The sequence below is a fragment of the Callithrix jacchus genome, chromosome 21 (genome assembly GCF_049354715.1).
Source record: "Callithrix jacchus isolate 240 chromosome 21, calJac240_pri, whole genome shotgun sequence".
Taxonomy (NCBI): Eukaryota; Metazoa; Chordata; class Mammalia; order Primates; family Cebidae; genus Callithrix; species Callithrix jacchus.
The window spans coordinates 44,916,124-44,936,366 of NC_133522.1; the positions used below are offsets into that span (position 1 = coordinate 44,916,124).

At 47.4% G+C, this 20,243-nt stretch overlaps 1 long non-coding RNA gene across 1 annotated transcript in view; it reads right to left on the bottom strand.

Moving 5' to 3' along the window:
- Positions 1-1,757: 1,757 nt before the first annotated feature.
- Positions 1,758-20,243, bottom strand: part of LOC118149872 (uncharacterized) — an 82,971-nt gene continuing 64,485 nt past the window's right edge. Inside the window, exons 2-3 of the long non-coding RNA XR_013530545.1 lie at positions 8,114-8,385; positions 1,758-6,282 (exon numbers count right to left, since the gene is read on the bottom strand). This is a non-coding gene — a long non-coding RNA (uncharacterized LOC118149872). The remainder of the gene's footprint in view (positions 6,283-8,113; positions 8,386-20,243) is intronic.

Sequence of the window (20,243 nt, forward strand, 5' to 3'; positions counted from 1 at the left end):
ATCAGCCCGGAATCAGCAAGTACCTCAGCCCACTGAGGCCTGGCTGCTGCTGGCTGATTTTTGTCTCTCCAGTCGGGAGCCAACCACAGGCCTCCTGAACCTCCAGCACCCTGGCTCACGAAGGACAACCACACAGAGATCAACTGCCAAATAAATTCCTCTCTGTTGTCCTGCAATGTGCTAATTGCCCGTAATGAGCACATTACAATAATTAAGGATGACTACGCCAAACCTTTGACTGAGGTAGCAATCCTTCATCCACGAATTGAAGGCCTTTCCTAAACCTTAATTAAAGAGCACACCAGCCACCTGAGCTAAGGCAGAATTCTCCCATTTTCAAGACGGGGAAAACCGAGGTGCAGGGTGGCAGGTTGCTTATTCTGTTATGTAAGACAAACTTCTACGTTTTAATTGGTTTGAATTAAAAGTTCTACGTCATCTATAAGGAGTTTGTTAAATAAATTGCTTAGCCCTCCCAAAGAATGAGAGGTAGCTGTGAAAATTCATGCTTTCAAAGACATGGAATGCTTGCCATGGGGTTTTAAGGGAATTAAGAAAGGCATGTGCTATATCTGTAGGATGGCGTCGTCGACTGCGAAAACACGTGCTGGTGTGCGTGTCTGTGTGTATCAAGACGAGATCACAATGTTAGCAAGGTTAGCAGTTTCTTGTGTGATTCAACATGATCTTTCATGTTTTCTATACTTTTCTGACACTTCTAGATTTTCTACAACAAACATTTAATCTTTTATAATAAGAAAAAGATACATCTTTTAAAGATTTTTTAAAGGTATTTTAATTTCTTTAAAAAAAGATACCTTAAAAGACTTTCCTATTCTGTTTTAAATCAGCCTCCTTGGCCCTCCCTTATTAACCCTTTAAATGCGTGCAGGACGTTTGCTCGGCAGCCTCTTCTCCTGGGCCACTTGTAATGGGGTTTGTGGTGAATTGACAAGCTCGTCGTCGGGGTGGGACTCCTGGGGACAGCTCCTTGGAATTTGCTCAGAGCAGTTGGGGATATCCAGCAAAGTCTGGGGATACAGTGTGGGGCCAAATCCCAGGTCTCCATCCAGAAAGGCTCAGGAGCCCCCGTGGACCCCGTTCAGAGTCCATGGAGTGACCTTGAGGCCACTCCTTTCCTGGAAACGGACGTGTGTGCCAGACGCCTCCCTCTCAGCCCACCCAGCTGTCTGGTGATTAGGGAGAGAAGAAAAAGCAGCCCCAACATCAAAGACTTAGAAACTGCCTGGTGACATCCTCCCCGGCCAGCTGGAGGTGTCAGCTCGAGGCTGGACTCTGTTTACTGCTGCGAGGGCAGCTGCTTCCCCCTTCCCTTCAACTCAGAGGTGAAAGGTTCGCACCATCCTGCAAACCCCACCCTCCAGCCTTTAACTTCCACACCCTAAACAAAACGGCAACCAGACACCATGAGCCCAAGCTGAAACCACCACCGCCCCCCAACCCGCCACCACAGGATGGGCAATGTGAAGGGACCTTTGCCCACCACGAACATTGTCCCACTGCACCCCAAAAGGAAACAGCCATCTTCCCTTAACTACCTTTCGATCTGACCCCAGATGCTCAGGCCGCTTGGCCGTTGCTGGGTGCCAGCCGGGTCAGGGACTCTGGGAGGCCCGGCATTGCTCAATCCCTCTTCGCACAGGCTGACTCTCTCCACAGCAATCTGGGGAATTTGGGCTGTTCTGGGGTGGAGCTGGGGACAACCGTGTGTTGGGCAACAGCAGCGGCCCCGACTTGTTTCTGGCTCTTGGCTCTGCAGGGAAATCCAGACAAGTCCAATTTGTCCCTGTGGATCTGAGAATCACAGTGACCGCCTGCTCCTCGTTTCTCTTCCTGCAGAGCTGTGACCCATTTTGCGAGGAACCTTGCACACGTCTCATCTTCATTAAGCCGTGCGTGAACTCCAGCTTCCAGGAGAAACGCCAGTTCTCCCAAGACCTTCGAGGGTGATTGGGACTGAGGAAGGCTGCGTGGGCCAGGCGGGGCTGGTGGACGTGGGGAGTGATGTGGCGGGCCACCCCGTTGACAGACCCCTCCAGGAGAGAAGGGCTGTTGGAGCTGGGCCTGGGTGCAAAGGGGAGAGAGGGCCAGGTGCTTGGGGAGGGAGCCCTAATCACAAGCTGTAGGGAGGAAAGAAGGAGGAAAGGGGACGGGCCTGGGACCCATGGTGGGGGGCTGAGCTGGGGACAGGCACAGAGCAGAAAGAAAGCCATCTACCCTTTAAGATGCCTCCAAAAAAAAAAAAACCCGGGACTCCCTCATACCTTCCGACTTGCCTCTCGGCATCTGTTGAGTGTCTCTCATGCGGAGCTCAAACAAGAGAAACAGTCTACACCACAGCGGGCTGGCCAGCTGTGGGGAGCCCGCCCATTTGGAGAAAAGCAAAGATTGCAGGATGGTGGAGAGGACCATGAGGGCCTCCTGGCTGGCCCTCTCTTCCCCTGCTTCAGAGAGCACTATGAGAGGTCCTCAAGCCCTCTCACGCGTACAGCCTCTGACTCCCACAGTTGGCTGGTCTTCCTGGTGGCTCCAGTTCTTTCCTCTCTCCCAGCATGCACCCAGCCCCGACACCCCTCCCCAGGATCACCAATACCGCAGCTCCAACTCTGCCTCTGGCGCCCTTGGGTTCCATGCGGGGGTTCCTCCAGCACACGCCATGGAGGCTGTGGCTCGGGAAAGCCCCATACCCGCTCTCGGCAACTGCACCCTGGAAAGCAGCCAGCGGCCCGTGAGCCACACTTCACCTGACCGGTCCACGGAATGGGCTGAAAGGATTCAAGGTGAGACAGCCTGGCCAGACCTGGGCACTCACTAAGGGACGGTGTCAATCATAACCTCGACTGTTGTTAATCCCACAGGCAGGTGGCTTTTTGTCCCAAATATGTAACGGGCACGAAGCACGGAGCTGGGAATCCGGGAGACTTGGATGTCCACCCTGTTCTTGCTCCCAGTGCTGGGGAACCATGAGTCAGCCTCCACTTCCTCATTTGTCAGAAGTGGTTGATGAGACGTCTTGGAAATTCACGCCAAAAGTAAGTCAAATCAAAGAGATGGCAAGGACAAACCGTGTGCCTTCCGAAACTGCTTCCCGGACATCTGCATGCTCACTCTCCTACCCATGTCCCCACTCCCGGGGCCCCGGGAAAGGGGCTGGGTGAGTGTTGGGTGGCAGTGAGGTCCAGTCACCCAGCTGGAGAGCAGGTGAGCCAGGACCCCACCCAGGGCTGCCGTCCTACATCCCAGACAATCATGCGTATGGGAGATAGATAAAGCCCTAAATACTCATTTAGAGCTAGCTGAGAAGCAAACATAGTTCATGGGCCAAAGGTACAGAAATACTTCCCAGCGGGAGGCAAGCCAGTGGCACATGCTCCCCGGGGCCTGACACCCTCATTTCTGCCTCTCGGGTACCTGATGCTCTCAGAGGATTTACTCCCTCTAAAGGCCAACCCAAGACCTTCGCTTAGCTCAAAATGTAGTTCAGGGAAACTAAGAAAAGGGAATGGGAGTAGGGAGAGGAAAAATCATCTTTTTTTCCCACCAAAGAACGGCTTGCAAACATGGAAAAACTGTGAAGCTGCCAGGGCACCATCATGACGGGCATGGATTCAGTCCCAGGGGAATCAGCCGCCCTGAAATGCTGAGCAAAAGCTGTCCAGAGAAAGGCAAGCCCAGCGAAAAGGCAGGCGCCTCCTCAGGTCAAGGCTTCCTCTGATCAGAAGGTGGCCTTCCATCACAAACTGCTCGCCCGCCTGCAGTGTCAGGCTGCAGCGTCAGGAACACAACCAGGAGCCCAGAGTTAATGAGGCGCAGGCGGAGCCCAGGCCACGGGAGGGTTAATTAAGGCCACACTGAGCTGCACACCTGTGTCTCAACACTTGGACTGAACTCCAGACCTGAGTGCCGGGGACATGGGGCCAAAAGCAGAGAAGGAATGTGAGCTGCTGCCCACGCGGTCACCTCGGCTGGCGCCACAGCTGACCTGGAGGGTGAAGGCCTGGATGTCATTCCTCCGTAGGAGGCAGTTCTAGCCCGGGCTGGAGGAACGCCAAGGCCTTGGCCCACAGAAGCCCATGTGAGGCCGAGGCCAGCCACGGCCCATCTTCTCAAGCCCCGTTTGAGAAGAAAGGGGAAAAGGTGAGCTTCTGCTTACACTCAGCAGCTATAGGATTTGGAAAGGCATTAACTTCTGCACTTAGTTTTTTTTTTTTTCTTTTGAGACAGAGTCTGTCACCCAGGCTGGAGTGCAGTGGCGCGATCTCAGCTCACTGCAATCTCTGACCCCTGGGTTCAAGCGATTCCCCTGCTTCCCAAGTAGCTGGGACCACAGCTACACGCCACCATGCCCAGTTAACTTTTGCATTTTTAGTAGAGATGGGGTTTCACCATGTTGGCCAGGCTGGTCTCAAACTTCTGACTTCAGCTGATCTGCCTGCCTCAGTCTCCCAGACTGCTGGGATTACATGGATGAGCCATCACGCCTGACCAGCACTGTCACCTTTAAAGGGATCTCTCTGGGTGCTGTGTAGAGAACACAGATGGCGGATGGCACCCAGAGTGACGTAGGACCAGGGCAATAGCTGTGGGGTTGCTGAGAGGGGGCAGACTCTGGACAATTGTTGAGGAGATTTGCACAGAACAGGCCGGGATTCAACAAGCCCAGCATGTCCACCTTTGGAGCCAGGACCCCAAGGGAGCCACCGCAGGAGAGCAGAGGAGAAAGAAGACATGCTGGGACTCAGAGGACCTCTCCCTCCATCCATTGATCTTCTGAGACTCACACTAGCTCCTCTTGCGGATTTGTCATATAAAATACAGATGTCCCACTACATTTGAATTGTGGATCCACAGTGGATAATTTTTTAGGCATAAGTATGTCCCATGTAATATGTGGGATATGTTTATACTGAGAAAGTATTAGCTATGATTGATCTGCAGTTCGACTTTAACTAGTTTCGTTATTTTGTTTGTTAAATGGACCAAGTCCTATCAGGACTCCCCAAAAAGGAGACTCTGGAAAATATATTCCCAACTTGACCAAGGCAGGGCTCCTGTCCCCAGGAGCTGACAAAAACAACCACCCCCAGGACTGACTATTTACCATGCACCCAGCACTATGCCCACCTGTTGAGCACTTCGTCTAATTCCACAGCCCAGAGGATTACATTTTATGACTATTGGTTTGCTGATGAGAAAACTGAGGTTCACAAAGATAAGCTAACTTACCAAAATTACACAGGTGGAAGTAATAATAGCTAACACACGGCACACATAAGTTCGGGCATGGGCCTAAATGGATCTCACTTAATCCTTTTTCACAGCTCTATGAGAGAGAAACTGCTATTGAACCCATTTCACAGATAAGGAAACTAAATTGTATTGGTGTTAAGCAGCCCAGTCAGGATTTGAACCCAGCAGTGTTGTTGCAGAATCTGTGCTCTTACCCAGCATCTTAAACTACCACTGAACCACTTCTGAGGCCACCTCCCCACTCTTAATGAGACAATGTTAATGCACAAGAAACGCTCACAGAGTCCTGCTGGAGGAATATGGAGAGCTCATTGGAGTGCTATGGAATGGGGCAAACTGACAACAGAGGAGATGGAAATCATTGAGGGGGAGCCTAAGGAGGGTTCATGGAGGGAGAGGGAGACAAGTAGGAGATCTGGACAGTTAGAAGATGTGGCAAAAGGGAGACCAACTAAATACCCGTGTTAGGAACTATGAACATATAAAGTAAATATCACTGATTTCCGATTTCTTCATATAAGCCAGGTACTGTACTAAGCTTAGAGTTTATCTCCCTCTAGCCTGGGTAATACCGTGAGACTCTGTCTCTACAAAAAAAATTGAAAAATTAGCCAGGCATGGTGTTCATGCCTGTGGTTTCAGCTTCTCAGGAGGCTGAAGTGAGAGGACTGCTTGAGCCCAGGAGGTTGAGGCTGCAGTGACAGAGCAAGATCTTTGTCTCAAACAAGAAAAAAAAATACCTTTCTCAGTCCTTGAAGTCACCCCCAAGGCAATATTGTCCTCATCTTGCACACTACAAAACAGATTCAGGGAGGCCAAGCAACTTGCCTCAGGTCACCCCATCAGGAAGAGACAGATGCAGGATTGCAACCACCACGGCAATGTCAAAGCCAGTGCATCTGCCATGTTACCTTCCCTCTCGGCATGCTTGGAAGGATTTCCATCCCTACAGTCAAAACAGAGGCACCTGCCAAATGGCTGGATCCAACAACGTGTAGGTCATCACGGCTTCTGAAAGAGACGGAACAAGGGGATTTGCTCTGAGAAATACGGTCTCCGTCTCAGAACCATGCAAAGATACCCTCCCTGGTTGTCTGAGCAGCCTTTGCTGCCACGCCCTGTTGGCAGAGGAAAGGTGAGCCGCCTGCACTGGGTCAGGGAGAGCTGCAGCCCTGTCCTTGGGCAGAGAGTTGATGCCACAAAGAAAACCTGGGTGGAAAATTGCATCCAGGAAGAATGGAGGAAAGACAAAGGAAATGGTTGCCTCCTCCCCTGGAGAGGCACCACCCCTGTTGCTCACAACTTCATCCATTCCTTTCCTTGGAGATCCATGGATTTTCCAAGAATGCTTTAGTGCAGTGCTTCACAGCTTTGACTTTAGGGCAAGGTTTGGCCACTGTGAGCAATTTGATGACTCAATTTCGGTTTCTAAAAAACTTCTTGAGGCAAATGCAGAAATAAGTGCAAAAAAAGTGAACCAACCTGGAGAAAACCTGCCAACCTGGAAGAGAGAATGGACGTGTCCATGGGCAAGACCACCCATACGCAGGATGACCAAGGTAACTGTGAGTCACAGATTAGAACTGGGGCAGCTCTGGGTGTTAGAATGCAACGTGGAAGCATTAATGAGTCGACATTCAGCTAAGATTCCAGAAAAATGGAGTTTGCAGATGTAGACTCCTTGTCTAAGACTTCTTTTAAGGGCCCTCCTGGCGTTGCGGTATCTTCTATTTGCTCCATCAGCCCTGGGCTCTCAGTGATTGGAGGGGTCTGTGTGAGTGGTTCCAGACCAGCTCACAATGTTACCAGGTTGTATTATCACCTAGAAGCCTGCAGCTTCTGTAGCAGTCTCTGCACTTTTTCTAGATAGCGAGCTATAATTAGGGTGAGCTCAGAGCTGAAAGTCAGACAGAAATGCAGGTAAAACCAACCAGCCTCAGATTCCAAAGCAGCTAATAAAAACATAACATACCAGTAAGAATGCTGGTACACACAGGAAGGAAGCCGTAGCCCCTTGCTGTCTACATTAGGAAGGATTTAACTTTTTGCTAGTTAATTTTGTAATTTTTTAATCTCGTGTAAGATCGTGCACCATTTGAAATAAGAAAAAAAATCTTTAAAAAAAATTTTAAGGAGATAAATATAATAAAAGAAAGGATCCTTGAGGACAGTAATTGCCAGTGACAGGCATTTTACCTGCGAAACACATAGGGTTTTCCTTCTTAGTAAAATCATGCAGGTTTTTACCCTCCTTATTTCAGGAGGGACATTGACATAAAGTGCTTTCGAAGCTCAGATTCTAATCAATTTCCCTCTGTCTACTGGAGGAGGCTTCAGCTCTTTGGTTTAAAATAACCCAGCGGACGGCCCTTAATTTCAGGAATTGTTGTTCTATGCAGTGTTTTCGCAGCAGGATGCAGAAAGCAATCCCAGCTGTGGCCCAGGGAAGAGCCGGCCTTGAGGGCTCCGTCAGCAGCAGCCTGTGGTCACTTCTGGATTGGTTCCCGGCTGGAGCCCATTATCCTGACCTACTTTGGCCCCACACCCCACAGAGGAAAGTCACCGTTAATACCCTCTCCAGGTCCCTGCAGGAACCTCTGCCTTCTCCAGATGCCACTTAGGAGTCAGTCCTTCTTCCAAAGAAAGAGAGCACAGAACGCAAACTTGCATCAGGTTGAAGAGGCTGGGGACAGGGACAACCCAGGCTGCTCATCCACAGGTCACCGTCACTTGGCTCCTAAAGAGCACATGATCATGGAGGAAGGACTGATAGAAAACATGCTCTGTTGGGCCCCAGGCCCATCCCGCACTGGCTGCACCTCTGGTCTCTGCCATCACTCACCTGCAGACAACCGCCTCCCGCTCTCACCTTCATCCCTGGGGTTCCTGCAGCTCCCTGGTCTCCCAGCTCTGCTCTTTTGGGCCTCCACGCAGGACTCAGAGAGATTCTTTCACAAAGTGAGTCAGGTAGGAACCACTCAAATGTCCATCACCTGATGCATGGAGAAATAAAATGTTATCTCTCCACATGATGGATTATTCCTTGGCCATGGCAAGGGATAAAGGGCCGGCTCGTGCTCCAGCGCTTCGACGTGGATGAACTCTGACAACATTCTGCTGAGAAAAAGAAACCATCACTACAGACTTGCAGGATTCCATAGATATGAAATACCCAGAATAGACAAATCCACAGACACAGAAAGCTATTGCCAGGGGCTAGCGGGAGGGGGGACGAGGAGTGACTGTGCCTGGACTGAGAGTCTCTTTGGGGTGATGAAGGTATTCTGGAATTCGAAAGCGGTGATGGCTGTACAACATTGTGAATCTACTGAACCAAACACTTTAAAATCACTAAAATGGTGACTTTTATCTTATGTGCCTTTTATAGCAATTTTTATTTATTACTTTTTTGAGACAGGGTCTTGCTTTGCTGCCCAGGCTGGAATGCACTGGTGTGATCACAGCTCACGGCAGCCTTGACTTCCTGGGCTCAAGCGATTCTCCTACCTCAGACCCCTGAGTAGCTGAGACTACAGGTGTATGCCATCATGCCTGGCTAATTTTTTATTCTTTGTAGGGACAGTGTCTCTCTATGTTGTCCAGGCTGCTCTCCAACTCCTGTCCTCAAACAACCCTCCCACCTCAGCCTCCCAAAGTGCTTGGATTACAGGCATGAGCACCAATTTAAAAAAAAAAAAATGTAAGTCAGAACATGACATCACTTAGCCTAAACTCAGCAGACCAGAGGCTCCTCCATCTCACCCTGACACCTCGCCATGTCCTATGGGGTTCTCCCAGTGTGCTCTCACGCCTGGCCTCTTCCCTGATGGCACCTCCTACCTCCACTGTCCTGTCCCTCCTCTTCAGCCATGCTGGCTTCCTTGCTGAACCTTGAACTGCCCGAATACACGCTGACTCGGGGCCTTGGCACAAGCCATTACCTTTGCTGGAAACATCTTCCCCCGGTCTTCGCACGGCTCCCTCACTCCATCAGGGCTCATCTCAGAAGCCACCTTCTCTCACATGCTGGGCTAAAATGCCTCCCACCCCTGGCATTTCAGCCCAACTCTCCAGTCTGGCCTTCTTCCTTTTCTCTTGGCACCACCCCTCCTGAACTCATACATTTGTTCACTAACATATGTGATTGTTTAGCGTGTGTCTCCTGCACACCAGGTCAGCTCCGTGAGAGCAGGGACCAGGTCTGGTTTCATCCACTACAGTACCTCAGTGCACAGGACAGTGCCTGGGACGGAGTGCTGAGTAGATCCAATGACATAGCACCATTTATGTCTAAACTATGAGAAAACCAGGCCAGGGGCGGTGGCTCATACCTGTAATCCCTCCCACCTAGGTGGGAGGCCAAGGCAGGTGGATTACCTGAGATCAGGAGTTTGAGACCAGCCTGGCCAACATGGTGAAATACTGTCTCTACCAAAAATGCAAAAATTAGCCAGGCATGGTGGCTCACATCAAATCCCAGCACTTTGGGAAGCTGAGGTGGGTGGATCATGAGATCAGGAGATCAAGACCATCCTGGCTAACATGGTGAAACCCTGCTTCTACTAAAAATAGAAAAAATTAGCCAGGCGTGGTGGCACATGCCTGTAGTCCCAACTACTTGGGAGGTTGAGGCAGGGGAATCGCTTGAACCCAGGAGGTGGAGGTTGCAGTGAGCCGAGACTGTACCACTGCACTCCAGTCTGAGCAACAGAGTGAGACTCCATCTAAAAAATAAAATGTAAATAAATTATTAGAAAACCATATTTATTTTGAGTATTGATATTATCGAGTAAGATCATTTGTACCACCTACTACAAGAGATTCATAGACACAGTGTTGGGGTCTAAATAAAGGAAAAGTTTGTCTACCTGGCCATGAGGGTGTGCAGTCAGGGTAGAATGGAAGCTGAGCTGTGTGGCTAGGAAGTCCCTGGCTCGGGTAGGACACAGGAAGGAATCCATTCGCTCAGACAGCAACAAGGGAGAGTGATGCTTCCCTGTGCCCTCTCTGGCCCTCATGATCGTCTTTAAACTTACCAATTATATTAGGGAAGAGTGGCATTTTTTATTAAATAATACTTCTTTGACTGTTAGGTTGACTCGTTTCACATGTATATATTAATCATTTCTGTTTGTTCTTATAATTATCTGTAATTATGTTCATTGCCCATTTTTCCACCAGGTATTGCAGTTTGCTCATTTCTGTTGAAAGCGCGGTGGTTCATGCCTGTAATCCCAGCACTTTGGGAGGCCGAGGCGGTGGATCACGAGGTCAAGAGATCGAGACCATCCTGGTCAACATGGTGAAACCCCATCTCTACTAAATACAAAAAAAATTAGCTGGGCATGGTGGCGCGTGCCTGTAATCCCAGCTACTCGGGAGGCTGAGGCAGGAGAATTGCCTGAACCCAGGAGGCAGAGGTTGCAGTGAGCCGAGATCACGCCATTGCACTCCAGCCTGGGTAACAAGAGCGAAACTCTGTCTCAAAAAAAAAAAAAAAAAAAAATGTTCTTTATTAAGACACTGATGCTTACACGTACATTTCTCTACACGTGTGATATAAATGTACAGCATATAAAGCAAATGGAAATTTCAGGTTTATTATTTACCTTCTCATTGCAGTGTCATCTTCAGACATGTAGTCAAATTCTTTTTTTATTATGCTGTTCTATTTGCTTCTACATCTAGAAATGTCTTAACTCTAAAAATAGATCAGCACCTATCCATTTTTAACTGTTTTTATAATGCAAGAGTATAGAAGATGAAAACTTTTACTCATAAGTAATAACTTTCATATTTGTGGAATTAATTTTGTTATATAGAAGAGCCATATGTGCCAAGAATCTCTAAAAAGTTCCCACCGTTAACCCAGCAATTCCATTTCTGCAACCCTCTGCGAAGACCCATTTCCCACCCTGGTCACCCCTGAGGCATCAGGTGAGAAGAAGCAGGTGAGACCTGAGGCCTCAGGGTCCCCTTGGCTCATCTCCCTGGACATCCATTGTACCGAAAGCCTTTGGGGGTACGGCTAAATCAATGACTCATTTAACGAATTAGTAATTGAAGACACTATTTTATCATTAAACATATCAGATCACTTTCAAAAAGAAAGCAACATTCTCCTAAAATTCTAAGAAAAAGGTGAAAACCTCAAAGCTTCTCTTGGGGGTACACTTTGGCAGGATGTTGGAGAATCACTATCCACAGTCACACATCCGAGATATCCACCAAGATTTATTTATTTACGATGTTCACTGCAGCACAATTGATCGTGCAAAAAAATGGAAACAGTCTGAATATCGAACAGTAGCAAATTGGCTCCATCCACGATGATATGATCTCATATGACGAACCAGGTCCATTGAAACTGTTTCTGTGAAAATGATTTTAGTTACAATCACTTTTTTCAAAATCTAATGTGATCATGAGAGCATATTAGAAAAAATACCGCGCAGGCAGTCAGCCAAAAGGCTAGGAGGGGCAGAACAGCTGAAGGTGGTTACTTTCTCCCAGATACTTTTCTGAACTTCCATTTGCTCCTCGGTGACTTTATGAATTTCCACTCAGAAGAAGAAAGTGTGGGGTTTGCGGCTGCCGCTTGGTTTGGCAGCTCACTTTGTTTTTGAAAGAGAAGTGGAGCTCAGGGAGCAGTGCTGTTCGCGGAGAGGGCCTTGGGGAGACGCCTGGGAACGGGGCGCCTTCGTGCCTTGTCTGCCTGTTAGGAATAGAGGCGTGTGAATGTTTTTACATCAGTTTTAACACCTTCGCCAGCCTGTAGGTTGGAAATCCCTGGACAATGTCTGGTGCGGCCCAGCCTGGGAGGCACGTCCCTCTCCAGCCCCGTGCGACATTCTCAGGGTGACTTGCGGTCACAGTTGTCTGCTCCAAGTGTTTGATCAGCTTCATTTCCAAAACGGATCACTCACAGGGCAGTGTGATCATGTGTGATCTTCAGAGCCATTTCCTGGTTGGGAAATCTTCACACACAAGGGTCGAGTCCGCTGTCTGTCCAGTGTTGACGGCGCCTGCCACACCTCACGTCTGCACCCTCTCCTGCCCTTGTCTGGGGGCCTTCTGCCCACAGCCAGGCATGACGGCCAGGGCTGCCGCCTCCCAGTCAGGCAGTGCACAGCCCTGGGAACCCCAGGGACAGAGAGCCATGGGAAAGTAGGCCCCCAAACCCGCCTTCCAGCCAGCCTGCTTAGAGGAAATGCCCCAGCTGTGTTGATCACCTAATTACTGAATGAATATTAAATGATACCATTCTCCACAAAAAAGATTAAAACCCAGAGAGAGATGGGCAAGTCAGGACAACAAGAATAAAGGGAATTATTCTTCAAGGTAACAGGATATGAAGAGAAGTGCCCCCCAGGCTGGTCCGCTGGAGCATTTAGGACAGCAGAAGAGAGGCCTCTTTATAACCTCCCAGCCTGAAATCACCCTCATCGCTCCCAGCTTCCCATGTAACCTGGGGAAGACAGGGAAAGCTGGGGGGTGGGGGGCGCTCCTGTGGCCTGGCTGACCCAGGTCTCATGGCAGAACATGAAAGACTCATTCACTTATAATTTCCGGCGCTCCCAAGGTGTAAGCCCCAATTTTACACGTGGGCGCCTTTTATGTATTTAAAGATGTGCCAAGTGCACTGCGGAGAAGCAGCGTGGGTGGAGCCCAGGACAGACAGCGCAGGCCTGAGTGAATCAGCGCCACCTCCACCGGCTGTGTGACCATGGGCAGGGGACTCAAACTCTCTGTGCTTCAGACTACACAGCTCCCAAATAGAAAGGGTTGCCAGCCTGCCTCATAGCTCTTGTCATCAAACAAGGGAACATCCATAAAGTGCTCGGAACGGGGCACATCCTGAGTGCCGCAAAGGGTCAGCAGCTAGTATCATCTTGCTCTGATGGGTCGTCTTCATGACTATTATTATCCCCATTTCACAGAAGTGGAAACAGAGGCTCAGGTGAGTCTGATTCCACGGCTCCTTCTTTCTCATCTCCACTTTGCCTCCACCAATAACACCCAGTGGGGACCCCAGTATGAAATTGTCTAACTCCTTACCTTCTTCACTATCTTTTTTCTTTCTTTTTCTGTCTCTCTTCCCCACTCTCTTTCCCATCTATAAGCCCAAAAAACCAACATCTAGGAAAAGCCAATCATGAAAAAAGTCATCACCCACCAATATGTGCCTCCAGCCCAGACCTCTCTCCCGAATTCCCAACTTGATGTCCAACAGCTGACTCCACACTTCAGCCTCAGCGTCTCCCACTCCCTTTGCCCAAGACTAAACTGCCGCTCTTCATACCCAACTTGCTGCCCCCGAAGACCTCCCCATCCCCAGTGACAGAGACACCACCGTTTCGGCTGTTCCAGCCAAGAGTCCTGGAGTCCCTGTCTAGTCTCCTCTTGTTCTCACTCCCTCCTTCCCCGCCTCCAATTGGTCAGGAAGTCCTGCTTGCCCTTCCTTCTAAGGAGCCAACCACATATCATCCTCCTGGATTCCTGAATCAGCTTCCCTGCAGTCTCCTAAGGTCAGGAGGCATCTGTCTTCTACTCAGCCTTCCGCACAGCCCCCGTATCAGGGGGCTGACTGCAGGACCCTCACCATGGTCTCCGAGGCCCTGTGTGATGCCTTGCCTACCTCTTCCCTCTCCCACCCACGCCTCCTGCCCCCACCATGGTGGCCTCGTTGCCCCAGCTCAGGGGCTTTGTCCCAGCAGCTCCCTTGCCCTGGAAGCCGCCTACTGCAGGGAGCTGTTTGGCTTCCTGGCACCTCCTCTAAGCTCTGTGTCGTAGAATGAGAAACATGTGTTTCTTAAAACATTTTGAAAGGGATGCTTTTCCGTCAGTACCCAACCCTTTTCTTTCCTCTTATGCTTGTGATATCTACAAAGGCCATATACGTTCCTCACCTGCATTTAAAAAGCCACTACGGTCCACTCTTCACCCTCGGTTGATTGAGAGCTTCCCCAGAGAGGTAAGCCAACCATGTCACCCTGCAGAAGCTAAACAGCACCTCCTTTTTGTAGGAGATCTTTCTGGGGTGCCTCAGGCTGCAACCTGATGGATTTGCACACTCAGATACTCTCCCAAGGCATGTTCACAGCACATGAAACCCGTCCAAAGACAATTACTAATATTCTAAAATCCCACCCTCTGTCCAACAAGTTTCTGAACTCTTGGTCTCGACACCTCCCTGCTAAAAACCAAGCTAAATAGCTGCACCATGGGTCAATAGAGGCGTGCTTTGCTGAGCCAGCTAGTGAGAACTTGGGTTGAGTCCTTTCTGCATTTATCAGGGTTCTATGGTCATTAAGGGCGACATTTGTTAAAACTGAAAAGTCATTAACCCCAGGAGCAGGATGCCTCAGTTCACAGTGGGGCTATTCCCTGTCCAGAAAATGAAGGGGCTTTAGTTCAAAGGATTTGAGTGGCTTGCCAGCTGGATCGTATTTTGCTTTTTTATTATTTTTAAGACTATTTCATGTTTGAATGGGTAATGCATCTACATGGTACCAAAAAATATCAGAAGGGATCGGATTGTATTAGCAGCGCCTTCCCTTCCCTCTTGGACAGTCAGTTATTCCCACCAAGGCCCGTGACTTTCCATTCTTAATGGATGGTATTATCGTCTTCAAACATGACTAGGCAAATACAGCAAATGTGTACTCCCGGCCACACCACAGAGGCCGGCACTCTATAAAGCTGGCTCTGTGTCTTCCTTTTTGATTTCCCCAACTGGCTGTGTCTCAGTTGTGGAAAGTGGATTTTCACCAGGCAGCACACTCCTGTGCTCCATTTTACACTTTAGATGGAGCTAAAGATGTTTCCCTCTCCACCTGAGTTCTGCCAGAAATGTTTCTGAGAATTTGCCTTCAGTCTAAGGACCTGAAACCCCTTGTTCCCAATATACAAGAGTGGAGGGGCCCCACAGATTAAAGATCACTGTTACCAGCACAATTAAAGGGCCCACCAGCAACTTTAAATTTCCACTAACACTGTATTATTTTTACTCCAAACCCTTTCTTACGTTACGAAGCAGCAGCTTCCAAAGAGTAAAGCAATTTTATCCAGAGAAAGCACGAGCAACATGCCTGCCTGGCTGGAAGTGCTCAGGAAATGACAGCTGAAGACCATGCGCCACCCATATCCTACTTCCCATCATCACTAAAAAGAGCACTCAAAAATCCCTCAAAAGACACAAAGAAACACTAACAGAAAAGTCCAATGCCTGCAGCTCACCACAGTTTCCCTCCATCCCCAATTTCTAGGTTAATGCTCCAAGATCGCAGCCAGACTTCAGCCCCAGGCCTCACCATAGCACTAGATGTTGCTTCTGGAACCAAGCACTGAGTGGCTCCTGGAATTGAGGCACTACAGCAAACCTTCAGAAGGGCCAAGGCCTGTGCTTCTCAAAGTGTGGTCAGTCAAGGGACCCCTGGGAGTCCCAGACACTCTCAGACCCTTTCAGGGCCTCCATAAGGTCAAAACTATTTTTATAACAATACTAAGATGTCATCTGCCTTTTCCTCTCTTGCTCTCTCAGTGCACGGTGGAGATTTCCAGAAGCTTTATGATGTATGGTGGTGCACTAGATTGAGTACAGAGGCAGATATGAGAATCCTGCCATCTTCCATTAAGCCAGCTATTAAAGAGACTTGAAAAAAACGTAAAATAACACTGCTCTTCTTATTAGACCATTTGTCCTTAAAAATCTAGGGTTTTTAAAATAAAAATGTTCTGTATATCAACATATAAGTTTGTTATGTTAAATGAATTAATAAATGTTTTTAAATGTTTCAATTCTACTTTCTAATACAGTAAAAAAAAAAAAAAAAAAAAAAAAGCCCAGCTTACCGTAATACACAGACACCAAAAAAAAGCTCTTTGGTGTCTTCAATAATTTTTGAAAATGTAAAGGGGTCTCAAAAACAAAAAGTTTGAAACCACTGCCTCTACAAGAAATAAAGTTACTCTGATTACCAGCTCATTACCGTGAAGCACTAGGGGGTCAGTGAGACTGTTTTCTCAGGTCACTCTTCCCTGCTTCATTTTCCTAGCACAGGGCACAGTGCCTGCATGGGGTGGAGGTCCCATGCATGACGGAGGAAGGGAGGGACGGAGCAAGGAAGACAGGAGGAGCTTTCCATTGACTATTATCAAATGGCACAACTAAGTCCTTAGTTGGAAAGAATCCACTCTGAATGAGGACAGGCAAAATCAAGGGCACAGAGCTGTCCTTCCAAGAAGAAAAGGAATAAAGCTTCTCTGTAATTTGAGAGTAGCTTCATCTGGGTTGTCCAAACTTTTTAGTGAGTCAAATGTCAATTCTACTTAATCTATAGTGTAAAAAGATAGCGTATACCTCCAATTTCACATTGTGCCCCCCTTCAGATTCCAAATATCAAAATTACTATGGGATTTCTGGAATCTTTTCACATGTTCACCTTCTGTTGAACTGATGATCAGGACATCCAAATATGGTTCCATGCTTGAAATCCTAGAAAGCAGTGACACTACCAAGCCTATGAAAATTCAAGCTCGAGATCATCAACTCTAAACCCAGAGTTTATTGGAATATTGAATGACAATCGTGTGGACATTTGAGGAAGCAGCTTCTGGACTTTTCACCCAAAAAAATCAAGTTTGCAAAGACCTTTCCACACACGCCTCCCTTAATTCACCCAGAAGTCACCCCATGTCCATGTTCGAATTCTTAGTGTTCTTGGTACCACCACGAAGACTCACCTTAGAATAAGTGTTTAGTGTCTGTTTAGCTATTGGTTGTGTGTGACTACAGCGAAAGCACCCACCACATTGAAGCAAATGCCCAAGCTCTTCTATAAGCACTTTCCCTTGGAACAAAAATGTGTTTCTCCTGGCTGGGTGCAAGGGAAAGAGGTTGGACTCTAATTTCAAGCTTCCAGATCCTGAGAGCCTGGCTGGGAAGTCTAGACCAGCAGTGAATCCCTGAGCATCTTCACTAACAGAGGTGGGGACTGGCTCCTTCTCAAGAGAATCCCATGCCAATACCTTGCAATGAAAAGAGAAATGCTATTGAATGAGGAAAAGGGTGCCCTCTGCCCTGTCAGTTCCAATGACATCTGTCTTCCAAGTGATCTAATATTCATTGTTTTGAAATTCAATGACTGGGCAAGGATTAACAATCATGGTCATATTCTATATTCATAGAATGGAATTCATAGAATGGTGTCTATCTGTGCCAAACAGCAAACCTCCCAATAGGGCGTATGAGTTCTGTGTGATGTATCACTCTCAGAAAGATTAAATGACATGTTCAAGATCACCCAGTAAGTGGAAGAACCAGAATTTCAGTCTAATTGTATCTGATCCAAAGCTACTACTAGTCTGTTTGGGCTGCTGTAACAAAATGCCACAGATGGGGTGACTTAACAGAAATTTATTTTCTCACAGCTCTGCAGGCTGGAAGGCCATGATCAAGGTGTCAGTACGGTTGCGCTCCCGGTGAGGGCTCCCTCCCTGGCTTGCAGATGGCTGCCTTCTTGCTCTGTGCCCACATGGTCTTTTTTTGGTGCTTAAAAGGGGTGGGGGAGGGAGCTCTCTGACTCTTCTTTCTGTTTTAATGAATTTCATTGTGTATATTTAACAACATGATGTTAGGAGATCCATATAGAGGCTTTAAAGATTACTGCAGGAAGCGAATTAACGTATCCATCATGTCACATAGTTGCTCTTTTTTGTTCATTTTGGGGGGCTTTTTTGCTCATTTGTTTTGGCAAGAGCAGCAAAGATTTACTTATCAGCATGAACCCAATATACTGGTACAATTTCATTACCCGTCATCCTCGTGTTTACACTAGATCTTCATCCTGTCTGTGTGCTGCTTCATATCCTCTGACCGCTCTGTTTTCTCCCCACTTCCCCTCTTGGGCCCTGGCAACCACTGTTTTGTTCTCTATCTCATTATATTTGATTTTTTTTTAGTTCCACGTATAAGGTAAGATCATGCAATATTCTTCTCTCTGTGTCTAGCTTATCAGGTTTATCCATGTTGTGGCGAATCATAAGATCTCATTATTTTTAGAGCTGAGTAATATTCCATTATATATATATATTATATATATATATATATAAATGTTTTATTACCCTTCATCATTGACAAACGCCAGGGTTATTTCTGTATCTTAGCTACTGCGAATCTTATTCACGATGGCATCTTTTTCTCTAAAGATACTAATCCTGTAAGATTAGGGTCTCACACTTAAGATCTCATTTAAATACCTCCTTAGAGGCTCCAAATATAGCCACAGTGGTGGTTGGGGGATTAACAAATGTATTTGTGGGGCACAAACATTCAATCCATAACACGGTCTTTTACCACTTCATGCTACCTCTCTGCACCAGTATATCAACAAGCAAAAGTGACATTAATATTTTAGGCATTTTCAGTCACGACATCCTAAACTGAGACTCACGTCTTTGCTGACCTAAATGCTTATTCACTTAAACTTTTTTACACTTGATCTTAGCCAAAAGGCCAAGAAGTGATACTTTTTTTGTTAAACTTTTTCTCACTTATAAGAGAGAGTTATTGGAAACACTCAGATGCAGGAATCCAAGCTAGGAAGACAGAGCCAACTATTTGCTTGATGATTTCCAAGAATTCTTTGTGCCATTGAAGCTCTCTTTCAACCCTCTATCAGTTTTAGATATTACAAATATTTTCTCCCAGTCTGACACCTGCCTCTTCACTAAGATTCCTTATCTGAAGAGTCCCTGTCTTGGACAGAAATTCTTCATTTTAAAGTGATCAGTAGGGTACTGATGTGATCAGGACAGATTCACTTGGAAGGACACAGAACAAGTTGCAATTTTGCTTTGCTTGGCTAACCCCCACAGTGGCAGCCCTGCCCAGGAAATTTATTCCAAATTCAGAATACTGTAGACTTAAAATATTCCCAAAAGAACACCGGGACTTCAAATCGATGAAAGATAGGAGCAAGAGGAAAATAAGACTTGTCACAGCTGCAGAAGACATAATCTTCAAATATATTGGTTCTCTTGCAAAGCAGAAATAATTTTTCTCAGTTCAACACAGTCATGGGGGTTCTCACCACAGGAGAAAATTTGAGATGCCAGGGGTGGGACTTCACACGGCCACATGATTTCATGCAAAAGCTCCTGGATTCACAGCTAGGCGGGGCCTGATTTTTACATATGGTTCAAGAGGAACCCAAGAAGCAGCACCGACATGACTGGGGCACTCAGTTCTATGCAGAGCATGGAGCCACACACAGAGGTGAACAAGACCCAGCCTGCCTCAGAGGACCCCTGGGTCTCACGGGGGAGGCGAGCGGCAAAAGAGTAAATAAAACACAACAGACTTCACCCTGGAGAAACAATGGGCCACGAGAACATGCAAAAAACAGCAGCTCCCAGTCAAACGACCCAAAGACGCTTTCTAAGAGAAGAGGAATCTGAGCTAGGTTTTGAAAAATAAAAGGCAAAAAAGAAGAATAGTCACACCTGTGGGCTGGGACAGACAGACCTCGCCGTCCGGTTTCCAGAACTTTCCATGTGCGAGGTAAGGAGGTCATGCCTCACAGTGTCTTTATTTTTTTAATGTTTTCAAGTTTTTGTCTACTTTTTATTTCATCTTTTTTATTGTAGTAGATTATACTTAGCCTATTAAGCATTTAATTGCACAGTTCAGTAGCATTAAACACATTCAGGCTGTTGTGTGGCCATCGCCATCATCCATCCACAGAACTTTTTCTTCACCCCAAACTGAAACTCTGTATCCATCAAGTACTCCCCAGCCCCTGGAACCCACCATTCTACTTTCTATCTCTGTGGATTTGACTGCTCCAGGAATCTTGTATAAGCAGAATCATATGTTTGGTTTTCTGTGATTGGTTTATTTCACTTATCATAATGTCCTCAAGGTTCATGCAGGTTGTAGCATGTGTCAGCATTTCCCTCCTTTTCAAGGC